We start from the raw sequence: 19,879 nt of genomic DNA on the forward strand, positions 1-19,879 counted from the left end.
TTTTAGGTTTTTTAAAGCGTTTTAATGACTAAATTCTCATAAGAATGTCTTCAAACAAGCAAAAATTTGAATAAAATTCATCAAAAATAACAAAATCATGCCGATTTTCGAAAATTTTGAATCTTTGCTTTTTGAAGGGGAAACTTGGCTACCCGCCAAAAAACCCAAAATTTTGCCGCTTTTTTCGGGAATTTACATCTGAAAACCGGCCAATTTTTGGGTTTTTACTGTAATTATATTAAAGAAGAGTTTCTAATTAGCAAAGGAAGATTTTTCCTCTTCTTTGAGCACGCTGCTCCTTAGCGCCCCCACAAGGCCGAGCCTCTGGTCAATTTTTCCCCTGCTTCGAGAATGTTACGTCATTCCGGGTAATAACCACACAGCAGGCCCAAGCGCAAGTGCGCCTGAATTTTTAGCGCACCGCCTCGCGAGTGAAATCGCAACGGTATAATTTTGTCAGTATTGGCTACTTTGAAAACATTAAAATGATCTCAGTAAAGCTCTAAAAAGTGGAAGCTTATGTCAATAAGCAAAATTTCCACTTAAGCTTTCGCTAAATCTAATAAAAATAACAAAATATTCAACTCTTAGAACGATTTCTTTTGAGCGAAATTTCGCTAAAATTTTTGGTAAAAAGCGAAAGCGAAGCGAAGCGAATTGAAATTCCAAAAAGCGAAAGCGAAGCGAAGCGAATTCGCTTCGCTCTGCTTCGCTTCGCTCATGAGCGAAGTCGCTAAGCGAATCCAGACCCCTGCCGAGATAACATAGAGTCATTTACAGGGTTTAATTTTTTTCACCGTTCACCCCCTAACTAAATCTCTTTTAGAATGACCTTTAAAGTATCAGAAGCATAGTTGGAAAAACGTGCGCGTGCGTGCGTGTTTTGCGCACGCGCACGCACGCGCATCCGGGGATAAAAAAAGCGCATGTGCGCGCACGCGTTCGAATTGGAAAAATAGGGTTTTTTCTTCGGAATTTTGAGTTTTTGGCCTTCCTCAAAAATTTTATCAAATATCTGAAAAAAGAAAAATAATTTTTTGTTGTTTTCAAAGAGCCCTTGACTTGTTTTTATAGAAACAAAGTCAATATTGAATAGTGTTTATACGAAAATATATTGAAATTAGCTCAATTCTAGCTGAAAAGACTAAAGAATTATGACGCAAACAGGTTCGCACATGCGCGCACGTGCGCGAACGCACCCGCACGCGGGTTCTGAAAATCTCTGCGCACGTGCACGCACGCGCACTGGGATTTTGAAAAATTCGCGCACGCACCCGCACGCGGTTTTCGGGTGTTTTTCCAACTATGATCAGAAGTCCTCAAACTGATACCTATCATCTGTTAGTCAGTGTCTGTATTAGAAAGGCTTAGTTAATGATTTCCAAAATTGCATACAGTCATAGACACGGTTCAAGATTCACAAAATTTCTTTTTGAATAATCCTCAAAGTATCAGACGTCCTCTTATGCACTCTTCGCCCGCATTTTTTCTATTGTTTATTTCTAGACTTGCTCAAAGTGATTGCGTGAGTAGTGCATCCTTTACCAATTCGGATTCGTTTTTAAGAACTGTAGCTATTCTTCTCTGACCTGCAAATCATTATTTCTTGAACTACATACTCCATTGTCTTAGCCGGGATTTTTCTTGCATCCAGCCTTAAAGAAAAACCATCCAAAGACGTCAAATTCAAAGACGTCAAAAGATTCTGACGATCGCCTTTTCTCACTTCGAACAAGTCAATGAAAATCTTCTGATATGCAACAATAGCTCAACTTTCGCCTCATCTGCTGAAATTCTGTTCTCGTCAATCTTATAGGCTATAAAAAGATTTTATCTAAGACTTTATTAAGCTTCTGCTCGGTTGTGAGACACATGAAATCATCCACATATAACAGTAGCACATAAATTATGTGACATAATCTTCTTGATCTTCCATCAAATCAGCCATCATCAAATGAATAAAATACAGTTTTTTTCCATCTTAAGAAGCCTTTCGAGATTACAAGGGCTAAGAAAAAGTCCTCTTAAATTAGAAATTTTCGAGTCCAGTCAGGTATAGTTTTTAATGGGATATGTGGCCATCAAATTTGTGGACATTTTCCTGCTGGTCAATTTTTTTCAATTTACAATATATTCTGACCAAAAGCTCACTTTTTCTTGATAAAGAAAGATCGGATTGAAGGCTGAAAGAAGGGCACAGAAACATTCTTTTGGTCTTGAGTTGACGGAGTAAGAAGAGGACGATCAAAAACGCTCAGAAAACGCAAAGGAAGAGAAAAAGTCAAGAAATAAAACTTCTCGAAAAAGAAGAAAAATTATTATGTGGACATTTCTGAGAAAGTCGGGGGACAAAATATGACCACAAATTCCAAAAATGAAAAGCGAAAGCGAAAATTTTTCAAAAATTTAAACAAAAGCGAAGCGAATCAAAATTTCTCAACTTCAACTTTATCCCTTTTAGCTCTCGACTAACAACTGTACATCATCGACGCCGTCAAAACCTCCCCTGATGTCCAGCTCTCCTTGCAAAAAAAAAAAACGAAACTTTTTACCCCTGTGCATTTTTCTATTTTCAAAAACATATCTACTGTTTTTCTTACTATTGTGTATCCCTTTAGTTACCAAAAGGTGTGCTTCTTCTCATTCTCCTGTGATTTATACATCAAAATTTACCAACCCAAATTGGGGGAAGGGTGAAGTGTTCTAGTTTAGCTACAGTCCCTAGGCCGTCAATCATAGAGCCTATATAAAGCCTGATCAAAGCCCCCTTTAGCCCATGTTAGTTGCTCCCCGCTGACTCTCACTCTTTTCGTCAGCAGTACACTTGAGTGATTTTGCATTTTTGCAAACTTTGCAGCCTCATAATTTCTCAACCCTTTTATAAATATTTTTGAAAAAAGGGTCCAAACGCTTGTTTATAACAGTTGTTTAACATATCTACCGCGATTATCATTCCTGAATGACGGAGAGATTTCAGTCGTTTGGACATTTTACAATGCAAAATTTGTCCGAACGAGCGAAAAGTGCGTGGGCGGCCCTGATTCTCCGGTCACTCAGAAATGATAATCAATTTTGAGAATCATACGAGCATTATTAAGGTAAAACGGCTCAATCAGGGGTTCGCTTTCGCTTCGCTTCGCACTTGAGAGCAGAACTCGCTTCGCTTTCGCTTCGCAAAATTCCCAAATTTTCGCAAAAATTTTCGCACAGCAAGCGACTTTTCTATTCGGAAGAGTCTTTATCAAAGAGTTGGAGAGGGGCATTATTGATGCCGTTATAAATTCAAGTTTTCTCAGTCTTGTCAAGACGAGTCTAATGGTGGGTCTAACTCTCAATAAATCCAAGGGTTGACTGGTTATAGAGCTGGTCCTGGCCATCCGGGCAAGAAATCGTCGATTGGCCATCCGAATGCCCGGCCGAAATCAAGGGCCAAGAGTCGCGCCGTCCGAATGCCCGGTCGAGCTGGTGATGGGATATTCAATAGATAAGGGCTAGAAAAATATGTTTCGAGACTCTCGAATCGAGAGGCTTTTGATTCAGTTAGAGATTTGAGCATGAGAGCATAAATAGTTGTAAAGAATGCGAAATTTAAGAATTTTCCTCGGCGTGGGCTTGACCAACTGCCCAAAAGCGCTGTATTCCCCGAAAGTGCCGAACTTGCCCAAATGCCCGAAACGCCCGCTTTTGCCCGGCCAAATTTAAGTAGCTAAGCCGTCCGAATGCCCGGCCGAACAAATTTTGTCCGAAAATTGTCCGTTTTCCCCGACTTCCCGATGCGGCATCGGCGATACCCGAATAGTCACCCCTGATATCGAGTTTATTACTAATTTGGAATAATCAACAGTTAGACCCACCATTCGGCTTATATTGACGAGCTGGAAAAAGGTACAGTAACAGATTTTTTTGTAATTTTCTACCCCAAAAATAGGTTTTTGAAATCATCTTCGCTTTTGAGTGTCTGATTACTAAAGATTCTTGCCAGAGAATGCGTTTCAATTCAAGCGAAAAAATTTTCGCTTTTTTTCGCAATTTTCAATGATATTTCGCTTCGCTTTCGCTTCGCACATGGGCGAAAAATTCGCTTCGCTTTCACTTCGCAAAAAGTTTGAAAAATGGTTCGCTTTCGCTTCGCTTTCGCACTAGGATTTCGGCTGATATTTAGACCCCTGGCTCAATATTAAGTAACATGCATCAAAATAGCTGTTCTCAAGACAAAAAATATCAAAATAAGAAAATTTTTACGTTTTTTCAATGATATTCGAGAAGACTTGATTGAAGTTGGTGAAGCAAATGTTTTATTATCCTTGATCAATCAATATACATTTATTGACATCGCTGTTTGCCTAAGATTAGCTAAGCTCAGTTAGATCAGAAAATTTACGATTTGAAAATTGAAACCAAATATAAAGTGGACACTTTTTCAACGGCTACATATTTTCGGAAAATTTTCGCTTTTTTTCGCTTTCTTAATTTTGATTCGCTTCGCTTTCGCCTAAAATTTTCAAAGAATTTTCGCTTACGCTTTTCATTTTTGGTCAAAATCCAGACTCCTGGTTGAGCTTAGATAGATAAGGCCGTTTCCGCCGAGAATCAACTGTTCTCATTTCCTATCAGTTGTTTTCCCTCGCCCTTTCAGTGAACGATCCGCAAGGATCACTCACAAAAGCAATAAATTCTCTACAAAACACACACTCAAGCAAAGCCCAGTGTTCTACCCACTGTGATTTAAATATGCTTCAGTCACATTGAGTGCAGTACATTGAGCAAGGCAAAACTCATGTCACGATGACATTATCGCTTATTTGTATTCAATAACTTACTGACAATAAGGTTGTAGGAATTTTGTTCCCGAAAAAATGCCGATAGTCCGGGTCGCACGAAAGTATCTCAAATCTACTCTCAAGATTCAAACAACGGATTCAGATATTTTTTGATCTTCTTGCCTGAGGCCGAACTATTTGATCAAAACAAACAGTAAGCTTATTATATATTGACTTATATTCAGCCATACTCTTGCTCAAAATCTAAACTTAAAATAATAAAAGTCCTTTTTTAATTTTGAATTATAAGTACGATGTTTATTGGCGATGTGATAAACGGGGGCGCATAAACTATTAAAATATGAAATCTATGCGACACGGCTGCCCTTTTTGCGCCGCGCCGTTACCATTTTTAGGGGGTACACAGTGGGAAAATTGGCAAATTGGCTATTTTGTAAAGAACCGTCATATCTGATCTGAGAAATTCTGTTTGATGAGCATTTAAATTTTTCTTGCACTCTAATAATTTTAAAAGAATCGCAAGCGAAGAACGAACGCGATTTTATTTGAACCAACTGCATATGGTTCTCAGCTCTTGCTCGGGGTAGAAATTTGTTTCGAAATCGGGCACTAATGTAGAGTTAAGGGACCTTGCCGAGCTAGCTGAGACACTACTTCACGCGCGCCTCATACATTTTTGACTTGAGTTTTTCATAATTTTTTGGAAATATTATCTTCAAAGACTCATCTTTTATTGCAATTTTCAGTTTTTCTCTACCATGAATACTTAAGTCAGAATGGTTAAAAGAGAAGTTCAATTTTGAAAGGATTGAGCGCCCTCATTTTCATCGTATGAAAATAAAAAAAACATCTAGCGGAAAGAGCAGACAATTCTCTACAAAAGTTAGCTCATGGGGTTTTCTGAAAATTAATGATAAAGCGGTAAGAATCGGTAATCCGGAGTTATTAGCGCGCGCGTTGCGGGAATCGCGCGCAAACAAGCCAAAATAATGCCTCGCGCAGCGCGAACGCCCGCTGCGGAACCGATCCACTCCTGAAAAGGCTCGCTTGATCTCGACAGGTGATTGTTATCATAACCCCATAAGCTAACTTTTGTAGAGAATTGTCTGCTCTTTCCGCTTGATGTATTTTCAATTTCGTGCGATGAAAAATGAGGGCGCTCAATCCTTTCAAAGTAGAACTTCTCTTTTGAGCCCTTCTGACTAAAGTATTCATGGTATAGAAAAACTAAAAATTGAAAGAATGAGTCTTTGAGGAGAATATTTCCAAAAAAAAATTTAGAAAAACCTCGAGCCAAAAATCTACGAGGCGCGCGTGAAGTAGCGTCTCAGCTAGCTCGGCAAGGTCCCTTAAGGGTGTCCCCAACGATCGAGGCCGAGAGGGCTAATTCGGTGACCCAAAAATTACTAGTCATTTTGGGGAGTTGAATCCGGAATTTTTTCAGTTTCAATTTCTTCAGTTTCTTTCTACTTGTCGAGATATGGCTTTTCTATGAGCGCGCTAATGCATAAGCTTTAGATAGAAATGCACTGTGAAAATGGCTTTTTGAAATTCACAATTTTACAGAAAATTAAAACTCGAGTCGTAATTTATTTTCCGCTCCTATCATTGTTATTTAACGAGATATACTCACGTGAAAAATTACCGAAAAAATTTATGGCTCGGATTTTTTAGAGACATTTTCGCGTCTTACGCGCCTTTAGTGCACTTAGATGACACTAATTTTTCCTCTTGGGGATATAACTTAGGGCCCACACGCAAAGAAAAAATCGGTGACCGCATGATTCTATGAAAAAACCACCAATATGAAAAATGTAGCCCTTGAAATTCTGGTCAAGAAAAGATAAAAAACTGGAACGCGTTATTGAAAAATCTAGAGAAAAACGCGAAAAACGAACTTCCATATATGGTAATGAAATTTGACCGCATGCCCCTAGGCTACCAAAAATTTTTTGAGGGTAGATTTTTATGCGCTTATTACGATGAGCAAATAAAAACTGGAACGCGTAATTATAAATTTCGAGATATTCGGCTTTAAAGCCGAAAATTGGCCTCTTTGCGTGTGGACCCTATATCATATAAGTGACTTTTCGAGAGCTGATCAGCACTAAAGACGCGAAAAAGAGGCTCTTATTCATCATCCAATAGGCACACATTTGTCACAAATGATTGACTGATTTTTGCTCTTCAAAGTTGAGGAGTATCTTACTTCCTGTCCGCAGAAGACCAAAAACCTTAAATTTGAAATTCTATTTAAAGCGTATAGTCGCAACGCTTGATTCTCGAATCAATCGAGAACCAACTGTAGCTCTGATCATTTCGGGCTGAATCTTGTCCTGATATCGATTAAAAATACCCAATTACTTCGCTTAATTAAGCCGAAAAATTTTAATTTTCGAATTTTGAAAAAATATCTATCAAAAGTGGCCTTAGAATGGATTTTTTGAGGATGACAAATTTTCAGAATTTTTCAAAAAACTGGCCTTAAAATGGTGGGCCTTAAAATGGGTTATCACTGTACAGTGGGTTGCGCAAGTAGTTGCTCCTTTGCGATTGCCGCTTTGGTTGCCCCTTCGCCCGCGCTTTTTCTATTGTTCCTTTCTAGACTTGCTCAAAGTGATTGCAGGATTGGTTGACCCTTCGCCCGCTCTTTAGGGGCAACTACCTGCGCAACCCACTGTACTCAAATAATTGGTAACTGGAAGAAGACCACAGTAGTTGCACTTTTTGGAGGAAATGGCTGAATGGATTCCGCTCATGCTCAGGTGTGTTTCAAATTTACCGAGGAGAAAGAACTTTTCTCTATCTCCGACAAGATCGTCTGTTCAGAAATCGACATTCTTTTGTTCGAGGATTGGACTTTCCGCTAGCTTAAATCTTGTCCGAGAAATACCGTTTTTGATCCTCGAGAGGATGTATTTTTTTTTACAACAATGCTATGATTGCTTGAAGTTTTGACGAAAAAAGTGCTGTTGTTGAAGGGTTGCTTTCGTTTGCAGGTTTATGCCGGATAGAAAATAATGTCAATTTTTCTTAAGATCGTTATGTACAGAACTTCGAAAGCAGCTTTATCTTTGCGCATAGCGATATCGAAAAAAGGGCCTTGGAAATTGGAAAATCGCTTTTTGCTCCTGAAGAAATTTGCAAAGGTCTGAAAATGATGTTCATTTAATTCAAATGATTAAAATGAAATAAAGTTTTGTTAACAAAAAATCAATTCGTTAGAGACAATAACAATAGCGAATTTGGGCTGTTTTTCTGCGAAAAATCGCAAAAAGAGCGAAAAATTGTTCTAGATGGGCCGGGTGCACTGAATGCACCGGCGTCACGCATAGGGGTTAAGGCGTTACGCACAATTCCGGAACGCACAATTCCGGACATTTAGGGGAAAACGGAAAAAACGCCCGATTCCTGACAATTCGACAAAAAATTTTAATTGAAATTTTTATTTTACTCGATCATTTTCTTGCAAAAAAACTTAGAATGCTTGCTTGTTTCTTCGGCTTTTCTGGCTTCTGTTGAGGTGCAATTTCCATGGCTTCTTCTCGTTGTTCATCGACTTGCTCGCGATCATCTCCAAGATCAAGTTGCGCAAAATCAAGTCCGAGGAAATCATTAGCCGACCCAGTTCCATTTTCATCTCTCCGTCAGAAAGAACGACCATCGTACTAACTGACTGTGTAATTTTCAAATTGTACGACTTGATTATTCCGTCTGGATGGAAAGAAATTGACGTAATTTTTCCTTGTCTTTACATTTCTTATCTTTATATTTCTCCGTAGCTGCAAGTTTATGAGCTTCATCATGCAGGCCAACAACGCCCTCAATGTCTACACTGTAGTTCTGATCGTCACGCAGGGGTTAAGCATTATGTATCTCTTGACGCACATTTTGAATTCAAGATATATTCATATATTTTTGACTCGATGTTTTTCAAAAATTTTCTTTGCAAAAATATCTACAAACACTTTGCTTCCTTTTCCAGTTTTCTGTTTTCTCTCTCATTAAGAGTTTAGCTGCAATTGCGAAAGAAAGAAGTTTAACTTCAAAAGGATTCAGCGCCCTCATTTTTCACTGTATGAAATTGAAAATACATTCAGCAGAAAGAGCAGACAATTCTTTACAAAAAAATTTTGAAAAACATCTAGTCAAAAATATATAAAAAATGCAGAAATCGCCGAAATCAATTTTAAGAAGAAATATTTTCGATATTAAAATTTAAGTGACCGAGATCAAAATTTTCAGGCGATTTTTTATAAAAACCCAAGACGACGGAAATTTGCTTCTGACTTAATTAAAATCTAGAAAATTCATTCAGAAATGATTAAAAACTTTCCACCATTTACAGGTTTTAAGGAATACCGCCACGAACGAAGCCTGATTGATAATAAGGTGGGAACTAATTGAAGAAAGAGAACTCTCGAAAGTAGAGAAGACTGATAGTTAGGCCTCGGACGTAAAAATCCATCACCATCATCGGAGCTTCGTATAGGATTGAGAATAGGCTCATTCTAAAGCTCTTGATAAGGGCTTTCTTATGCGCAAATAAAAATTGGACCCTGTCTCTCAGTTTTGAGTAATCTGCCGTTAAAGATAAAGTCGAAAAACGTTTTTACGAAATAACTTGAAACAGGGAGACAGGGTCCAATTTTTTATTTATCGTCAAGAAAGTGCTCTTTAAGAGCTTTCGAATGAGCCTCGAGTCCTCATACGAAGCTCCGATGGTCAAAATCGAAATTTTTACGTCCGAGGCCTACTGATAGTTTATTCGGGTTGGAGGTCAGTTTATATAGGCTGTGAACTTGCGCAAAGGGATGAGCCGGGAGATACAGTCGGTAAGATGATTGGTGGCAACGCGGGAGTTGGGAGAGGGAATGCGTGGATTAGATAGTGAATAATCCTCTTATTGGTATCACCACTTCATCGGTATCCATTATCAAAACACTAAGGATGATTGAGTACAGAATACAGTTAATTCATTTCTTACGTGAGTCCGAGGTGGCACAGGATTAAATCTGAACTGAAGATAAATGAGAAAGAGAAGTGATGAAAACATTTCATCTAGAAGATTTTTGGTTTGAACAGAGTTTTTTCCTAGGACAGAGGTGGAGCGCACCGGCATGCGAGTCGATCGGACTTGCAGAACGCTTTGGCACGACGGAGTGGAATATCGATCAATGGGCCGTCGTCCGGGTAGCATGGGATGGATCCGAGCGAAAACTTTCAACGCCGGGGTTCCATTCTCTACCATCGTGGAGCGAACGCTTGTGATTTACTTCTGAGCTGTTTTGTGCTGACCATTCCAGTCGAAAAAAAAGTAGATTTTAGAAATAGAAAGTTGTTGAAAGAAATTTTTAACGAAGGGTAGACCCTTAAGGGTCAAAGCATGAAAGGAACATAGACGTTCTGTGAAAAAGTAAATCATATGTAAACAGAAGAAATTCTAGAGCTTACATTTTTTCGGTCGCCACTGAAAATGTAACGAATGTAACGAATTTACTGAAAATGTAACGAAGACAGTTGTTCCTAATCAGCTGATTCTAGAAACTTTTTCCAAGAAGCGATATTCTGGAGCATCATTTCAAACGACATAAGAACACCCCTTAAAGGGGAAAAAAGTGCACAGTAGTATCTAAAAAGGTTTATCATCTGATTTAGTTTGTCTCTTAGAGATAAATCCAGTGAAAACGGCCGCTCCGCGGGTGAAATGGTAGACGGGGGCGATTTTAGTACAAACATTTTAGTACGAAACAGTCTCTAGAATGTTTATTGATCACCGGGACTTGTACTTAATTCGTCACTTTTTTAAAATTTGTACTAAATGCGACGTTTTTCAAAAATTTGTACTAAAGTCGTCACTTTTTGTCAAAAGATTTATAAAAAATGAAAACACATTTTGCATGAAGACTTTGCTCGACCCCCTCCCAGATGGTCATTCAAAAAAGATGACTTATATGAAACGTTCTAGCCAAGCACATACCGCTTTTCTTTCTCTCCGCCAATCAAGGGCAAAGTTTAGTCCGTTTCGGGAATTTTCGCGGTGAAAAAACAAGTAATATGGCAAATATCCCAACGATATGAATGGTCTCCATTTGCCCAAGATTTTCTTATGCCCAACTTGGGTTACCGGCGATGTGAATTAACATAAATTGATGGATCCAATGACAAGTAAAATGGCAAGTTTGGCAATGCAAGTACTTGCCTTGCCTTGTTTTGCCAAAGGAATTGTTCAGGCAAGTTGATGGCAAGTTAATCGCCGGTAACCCAAGTTGGGCATAAGAAAATCTGGAGGGGGAGAATGGCGTTACCAAAAAATTTTTCGTAACCGTTACCAAAATTTTGGTAACCGTTTCCAAAATTGGTAACCGTTACCAATATTTTTTCGTTTTCTTTTAAGCGAAAAACCAGAGAATGGCGTTACCAAAATTTGTAACGGTTACCAAAAATTGGTACCGGTTACCAAATGTAAGCTTCTCTCAAAATCAGGCGCGGAGCGCATTCAACCTTTAATTTCGGGATTTCTTTGATAAAGGACCTTTTAAATTGTCCGGATACCCTCGGTTCGCCGGGATATCCTCGGTTTGCCGGGATTTGGGCCAAAAAGTGTGTGATGGTGAAAATAATTCGAGAAAATGAGTCTAGGACGAGCCTGTAATCGTTCATTAAATACTTTTTATAAATAAATGTTAGGGTTAGGGGCACTGGGCAAAATGACAGAACAAACTCACCCGAGGGGGATAGGCTAGGGTTAGTTAGGGTTACTGAAGGTAACCCTAAGTAACCCTAGACTAGACCCCGGCATCTTAGGCCCGAAGGGGCGGAGCCCCGAGGTAAGGGACACTTGGATTTGATAATTTCAAAAAAATTCTTTTTATTTCTTTTTTATTTTATTAAAAAATTAGGACCAAAAAGTACCGGCGAACTGAGGATGAGGGGAAAATCCCGGCGAATCGAGGGTCATCCGTTTTTCTTTAATAAGGGTTAGTGTGTAACGAATTCGGGACTTTAGCCATTTCTGCGATCTCAGATCGCCGATCTGGCATAATTGAAATGATAAAAAACAACAAAGCCCGAGTTCTAGAGACATTTTTTCTTATTTTTTCCATTTTTGCAATATAGAATTTTCCGGAGAATGGCGTTACCAATTTTGGTAACGGTTACCAATTTTAGTAACGGTTACCAATTTTTGGTAACGGTTACCAATTTTGGTAACGCCATTCTCCTACTACCGAAAATCTTGGGCAAATGGAGACTATTCATATCGTTGGGATATTTGCCATATTTCTTGGTTTTTTACCGCGAAAATTCCCGAAACGGACTAAACTTTGCCCTTGATTGACGGAGAGAAAGAAAAGCGGTATCCGTTTGGCTAGAACGTTTCATTTTAGTCATCTTTCTTTTGAATTATCATCTGGGAGGGGGTCGAGCAAAGTCTTCATGCAAAATGTGTTTCCATTTTATAAAAATCTTGCATCAAAAATTTGCATCAAAATAGACCCAAATTATGGTCTTTCTGACCATTTTTAGCTATTTTGAAGCGTTTAAATCATCTAAAATAACTTTATTTTGATAAAAATGACTTAGAACAAGCAAAAAATTGAATAAAATTCATCAAAAACGTGAAAATCATGCCCAAATTCGAAAATTTCGAAACTTTGCTTTTTGAAGAGGAAGCTTGGCTACCCGGCAAAAAAACTCAAAATTTGGCCGCTTTTTCGGAAATTTGGATCTGAAAACCGGCCAATTTTTGAGTTTTCACTGTAATCCACACGGTTACCATTAATAAACCAATCGTAAACAGTGGATTAGAAATTGCAGTTCAAATGGAGCAAGAAAATGCCAGCGAAGGTTCTAATAATGAAACAATTTTCGAAGATGCTGTAGACGACGGTCCAGATCAAATTGATGAAAGCATTAGACAGACTGAAGACGAAGTAAATCGGACATTCAGTGAAAACCCGCTGTTTCATGAAGAAGAAACATTTACGCGACCGAGACCAAGAAGCTACCAAGTCACCATTGACTGATAAAGAAAAATGTCAGCTTATACAGTGTAAACTCAAAAATTGGCCGGTTTTCAGATCCAAATTTCCGAAAAAAGCAGCCAAATTTTGAGTTTTTGCCGGGTAGCCAAGCTTCCTCTTCGAAAAGCTAAGTTTCGAAATTTTCGAATTTGGGCATGATTTTCACGTTTTTGATGAATTTTATTCAATTTTTTGCTTGTTCTAAGTCATTTTATCAAAATAAAGTTATTTTAGATGATTTAAACGCTTCGAAATAGCTAAAAATGGTCAGAAAGACCATAATTTGGGTCTATTTTGATGCAAATTTTTATATTTTTGAAAAAGCGGCTAATTCTTGAGTCTTTTAAGATTCAAAATTCAGCCAATTTCGATCAAAACCGGCCAAATTTAGAGTAGGCAAATTTTGAGTTTTCACTGTATTGAAAAATATCCCGACGAAGTCATTAGGACCGATATTGGAGTTCTTCAGCAAAACAACGAATCGAAATTATGAAGACCTTCTATCTGTACTCGAAGACGAGTTACAAATTGATGAAGCTGAAGCGAGCATGTCCCTTGCCAATCTCAAGTTCGAGGAGTCTCGCGACAAGGACCTCAAGCGATTCTTTGAGAAGATTATGAAGTTGACGAAAATCAAATATCCGAATTTGGACAAAGAAGGTCTTCTCACCACGAGTATGGAAAATTTTGAAAAACTTATTCCAAATTACGTGAAAAATTCGGAAAATTGGGGACTCGACGTTTACAATGACAGTGATCCGATGAGAAGAGTCCAGCTTGCAAACCGACTGTACAACCTTCACAAAAGCAAGCGATCAGTTAACACATTTTCGGACACCAAACAAAAGGGCATCCAAAAAGTGGCCCTTCTTCCCAATCAAAGTGTTTGAATTGTGGCAAAAAGGGCCATATTCGTCCAGAATGCCGTCTACTCCCAGAATGCCATAATTGCGGTAAAAGAGGACATTTTATAAAGGAATGTCGAAGTATGGCTAAAGGTCATCAATCTAGAGGAGGTCATTCGAATTCTTTCCGCGGAACTGGCCGAGGAAACTTCCAGAATCAACGACAGGAACAAGGCCGCTAGCAGTATCAAAGCCAGCAGAGTTCCCGAGGAAACTTTAGACCTAATGGGCAAAACCGAAACTGCTTCAACTGTAATTCACCAAATCACTGGGCCAAAGACTGTCCTCGACCTCGGCGCCAAGTTAATAATATGAACTTGGGCAACTCTCAACCTCAACGTCATGAAATGAGAAACACGCAGTTCATTCAAATCGACAACTAAAAACCCTGCTAAGATTTTGTATATATGCTGCCGCTCATTTCGATCACGCTAGTCCAATACGATTCTGACGAGACTGAAAAAACTGTCGAATTATCGAACGTTTTGGTGGATACCGGAGCAGAAACAAGTCTTGTAGCATCCGATGACATTCCACTGAATTTTATAACTGAAGATTCTCCGCCTACCACCCTTTCCAACGCGATAGAAAGTAATTTTGCTAGATGCTCAAGACAAATCATCTGTAATATTCGTCTGCCTGAGAAGAACATTGAAATTTCAAATTGCAAACTGCTCGTTCTTGAGAATTCTTCGCAGTTGGCATTTGGTGCGATTTTAGCAATAAACATCCTTTCCAAAGTTCAAATTCTAATTGGCAATTGTGACAACATTCTTCAGGTGAACCGCACAAGAATTTCACAACCACTCGAACTTATCATCTCTCCAAATGGAAACAAATCAGGTCTGACACTCAAGGATAACACCTATCTTTTCCCTGGTGAACTCAACAAAACTGTTTACGTGAACATTTCGAGTCCAAGTGGACAGATCTTCTCTATCAGTGATACGATCCGAACAGTTTCACGCCTGGAAGATAACTGTATATTGGTAGAGAACAAAATTTTCCGTGAGCAATGGACCCATGTCAAGTTGAGCAATCACTCTTCCAGGGACGTTTTTATCGAAGCCGGAAGTTTGATTGCGACAGTTTACCACCCTCAAGATCCCGAAGAATGCTTACTCAATACACTTGTAAGTGTCAAAGACATCTCAGATGCGGAAAAGATCGTTCATCAAAAAGATCTTAAAAATGGTATGACCAACGGAATGAACTGACAAAGCAGATCTCCGTCGACAAGGAGATTGACGAAAAAGTGTTAGAAGCACCATCAATCCGCCGCGAACGATTGCGCGCTATACTGAACAAGTTTTCTTGGAGCTACGCAAGAAACTCTTCCGACAACGGTCTTTCACAGAAATATCTCGCAGAACTGAAACTTGTTGGCGATCATGCCACATTCTCCCCGCCTTATCCTATCAAAACTGAACTTATCGAGATAATCGAGGATAAACTAACGGAAATGGAAAATGGCTACATCGTGGAAGAAACTTGTTCAGCGTTCAACAGTCCCGTTCTCTTCATCATGAAACCTAACGGTTCTTTATGCTGCGTAAATAACTACTCAAGTGGTAGCGACTCTATTAATTCCAGAATCATAATGCCGCGTTTTCCGACCGTAAACATCAGAGTTCTACTGCAACTGACTGGAAACAACATCACCGCACTGAAGTCAAAAAGGCCAAACGAAAAAGTCCTATTTTCGTCATTTGATCTTGCCAACGCATTCTACTGTCTTTCGTTGCGAGAATCAAGCCGAACGTGTACATCCTTTCTCTACAGTCGTCGACAATTGCAATATTGCCGGCTGGCGCAAGGTTTATCAAGCTCACCGTCAATCTTCGCCGCCTTTATCCACAAATGCTTCACCGGATTATCATCAGAAGAAAAAGGGTACTATACGATCAACTACCAAGACGACTTAGCGGTTATCGCTTCAGAAAATGCAATGGCTGACGCAATCGAAGCAGTACTGACGAGATGCAGAGAAAACAACCTTGTTGTCCGTCTCCCAAAATGCGAATTTTACAAATCAAGTCTCTCATTTCTTGGTTATGTCTTGTCTGAAGATGGAATCAATGTTCCCGAGAAACGAATCAAAACTTTACTCGAACTGCCAATTCCAACTAATCAAAGAGAGACGCAAAAGTTTCAAGGCAGCTTCATGTACTATCTACGACAAACACCGGAACTTTCAGCTCTTCTCAGCCCGCTGTCCAAACAGATTGCTATGAAAAAACACTACGTTCTCACAGAAGAGATAAAGAAAAACATACTTCTACTGCGTGAAAACATCAAGAATGGATTGCAAACATGCCATTTAGAATACAACTGCCGAAATCCAAACCGAAAAATCTTCATTTGCGCGGATACAGCCTTGACTAAAACTGGCGGAGTCATAGGCAACGTTACCATTGAAGACGGTCATCTTTATGATATCAAAATTGCAGCCTACTGTTCGAAGCAACTCACCGATCAGGAAACCCTGTTGAGCAGTCGCGCTCGCGAACTGATCGGACTGCAAGCAGCACTCCGAGCGTTCAAGGACATGGTCCCGCTAACGGAAGAGCTTATCCTGTTTACTGACCATAGAAGCTTGGAAGGGTGCATCCACAGCTCTGGTCTACGAGGCAATGGTGGAACGAGAGTACGAAGTGCATACGCCGACTTGGTCGAATTTCCGAGAGCTAGAGTCTTTTTATTCCAAATACTACTGATCTGATAAAATGTTGTGATTCAATCTCGCGATTTGACATTAGCAGCAGCGAATTGAACCCACAAGTTTTTACCCAAAAGAGTACCGAAAAGCCGCGGAACGCGAAAAAATTAAACCAGAAGAAAAGTCAATGAAGAAAAGTCAAGTTAACGCTGTCAAATTGCGTAAAAAAGTTGAAGAAGTCGATTATTCGAAAATTGTTTGGGAGCAGCTGGCCAGCAAATTCTCCACAATTCACGAAAAACTCGAAGATAATGAAGAAATTGAAGTTAATGGGAAAATGTACACCAAACGGGATAATGGTCTGTATTTAAAACGAAAGAAGGACGTCTCCTTCTTGTCATTCCGAAAGATCTCGGATACAATCTACTTGAAACTCTCCACGTAAGAGGTGCACACTGTGGCACTAAAAATAGCAGAAGCTCTTTCTGAATTGATCACGGACGTCGGTGGTCAAGGACAACTCACCCTAGTTTCAGACAACGGTCCTGAATTCACCGGAAAATGCACCGAAAATGTACTCGCCTCAATGAATGTCCGACATTGCTACATCAGCCCTACGAACAGTAGGGCGAATATCGTCGAACGATTTCATGCAGAATTGCGAAAAATCTTACGAACATCGGACATCAACGCTAAAAATGCAAAACACAAAATTGATTTGAGTTTCTCAATCTACAACAACCGTCCATCAGAAGCACTTGGTTATAGAACTTATTATCCAAACCAGTGTCTAAGTAACATTGATCCTCCGAAATATTTTTGTCTTTACAGTCCGAGCGATCCGGAAATCGAGCCAGAATATGGGTCACACGTCACCGATCTGAGAATGATGCAAGGAATCGTCGCTAGAAATCATTTGGAAAATTTTTTATCAAAGCCCGTCAACGACCAAGACATTTACGATGAAGGCGACATTTGTGTTCTCCGCGAATCAAGCTTAATCGGTCATTCGAAGAGTAACGAAGGACCTTTTATCGTCAAAAAGAAAGAACAAAACAACAATGTCGTCAAAAGCCTCGTTACTGGACGAATGTATCAACGGAACACAAGATTTCTTTCGAAAATTTATCTCACTGAAGATGATCAAAAGAAACTGATAATTGATGATTCAATTATCTTTGACGCAAAAACACGTGTAATCGGGCCAAAAGCCTTAGATAGGGTAAAGGGAATTTTAGACATTACTTTCAAAAAGCCTGTAAAGAATCAAGAAAACATCAGCGATCCAAAAACGACTGAAAACACGAGAAAATACAATCTGAGGCCGCGGAAATGAGGCTCGGAATGCTCCTGGCTATCAACGCGCTGCTTCACTGTTTCTTCATATTCCCATTTTACCCATCCACAAAAGCATCATCTAGCATCTCAAATGTCACCTCGACAAACGGAGTCATCACATACCAAATTCCAGGAGAACAAGTTTACCTTGTTCAGAGTGAAACTCCATCGAATCTTTCATTCACGTTTTCCGCACCAATTATTCCGGAAAAATCATGGCCTTCTTGCTCTTCAAGAAATAGAAGTATTACTACAATGGCAAGAAACTACGTAGAAAAATTGATGGAAAAGTGGTTGAAACTAGACATCGAAGTTCCTCTTGGTCCAAACAAAATTACAGTCACGATTCAGAAAGTCATCCTGCCCGAAGAAGTCAAACATAGACTGAATTTTGAAGTTGAATTTGTATTTCCAAACGAAAAAAGACTCTCGCTTAAAAACACTGAATTTTCGCAATTTCATTTCAAACAATGCGCTCCTTTGAAAAATTTGCATGTCATTCGAATAATGTCCATCGAAAAATTCAACAGCGTTATCTTCAAAACAAATGCTTTCGACAATTAACGAGACGAATGTTTATGGAAATCGAACAAAGGTTCAGTAACATCGCAAATTCTGGATCGCGTGGGCCTAACAAAAATTACAACTATGCCCACAAAATCTACCTCTCTATCTGTCAAGTTCGTCGGTCCAACAGTCATCAATGCTGATCATAAAAACGAAACAAAATCCTGCTTATCACTCCGAATCGAAGAAATTTTTCTGCTTTATGATGAATCGCTGGATGAAACAGTTAGCGAATTCGACGAAAAACCGATCATTACGACCAAAGCAACAACAAAATCAGTAATTGAATCTGTTAGCACCGAAAAGACAACAACAGCGACCAACGAAGCAGATTCTGAAGGAAATATTCTTGGTATAATCACCCAATTTGGATCAAGTCTGTTCAACGACCTAGGAGAAAGTCGCGCAATTGCAACCGCGAACAAACTCTGGCTTAACACTTTCCACTCAAAAAATGACACTTATTTGCCGTATTTGAAGAACCAGACATTACACTCGCTGCTAGAAAACGTTTATCGAAACGGAAGTGTAAGACACAAGATTCGGTTGCCAGAACACTCCTGTTCTGATGCATTTGAATTGCAAACAATCATCGAACTGTCAAAACCTATTCACACGATTGGAATTTCTTTAGATGTCTCAGAAAGCACGAAGGATTGGCTCGAACACCACAAGACAACCTATCTTGATATCTTAGAGTTGTACAAATTGAAGGCAAAACAAATACGGCTGAATAAAAACTACATGGATAAATATTTGGAAGATTCGCTGACAATTCGAAGGCAAACACCTTATGTCGTTCAATGTCGCACCCATCTCAAAGATTATATTGAAGTTAATTGTGAAGTCCCTAGCGGCTTCTTTTGCCTCGACTGTCTCGAACGATATTTTCTATTATTCTCGATCAGACTTAGCAAAAACAACTGCGAAACCTTCAAAACTTTTCTCGCCGAACATGGAACTACAAAATACCACGTCAAGTATCAAATGGTGCCACCTCACAGAAAGCCAAGAAGCCGTCGAAGGCGTCAAGCTCAAATTCTAGCTTCCGTTGGTGTCCCGATACTGCTGTCCGGAGCGACAAGCTTTGTTACAAACAAAATCATGGACAGGAAGCAGAATGAAAAAATCTAAAATAAGCGGAAAACCGTCCAGATGTCGTCGCTTCAGCAAAAAGATCAAACACAACTCGTACAATCTGACATTCAAAAAATTGATTTCGAATTCGATCATATCTACGAGACAGTGAACAAAGTAACTGAAAGGCAATGCAATTGGAAAATTTGCAAATCGAACAAGTTTCTTTTAGCCAGAAATGTATTCTGAACTCGAAAAAACCGAGGATCTTGTTTATCCCGAGCTATCGGAAATCTACAGAAAAGTAAAACCGCTATCATTCTACATCATGGCGATTTGTACCGTAATATCAGTCGCAATGATATTGTTCTTTCTCTTCAAATACATCCATCAAATGAAAAAGAAAATTTTCAATCGTTTCAGAAGTCAAGAAAATCAATATCACGAAAATCAACCACTTGCGCCACAAACATCAACAAGAAATCGAAGTCGTTCTTCTAGAAGCTTTCGCCAATACAACCTCTAAAC

At 39.2% G+C, this 19,879-nt stretch overlaps 1 long non-coding RNA gene across 1 annotated transcript in view; it reads right to left on the bottom strand.

Moving 5' to 3' along the window:
- The window catches only part of LOC145710780 (uncharacterized), a 99,802-nt gene that overhangs the window by 66,164 nt on the left and 13,759 nt on the right, over positions 1–19,879 (bottom strand). Inside the window, exon 2 of the long non-coding RNA XR_014135079.1 lies at positions 4,944–5,024. This is a non-coding gene — a long non-coding RNA (uncharacterized LOC145710780). The remainder of the gene's footprint in view (positions 1–4,943; positions 5,025–19,879) is intronic.

This window comes from Oikopleura dioica, chromosome YSR, assembly GCF_907165135.1.
Source record: "Oikopleura dioica chromosome YSR, OKI2018_I68_1.0, whole genome shotgun sequence".
NCBI classification, from domain to species: domain Eukaryota; kingdom Metazoa; phylum Chordata; class Appendicularia; order Copelata; family Oikopleuridae; genus Oikopleura; species Oikopleura dioica.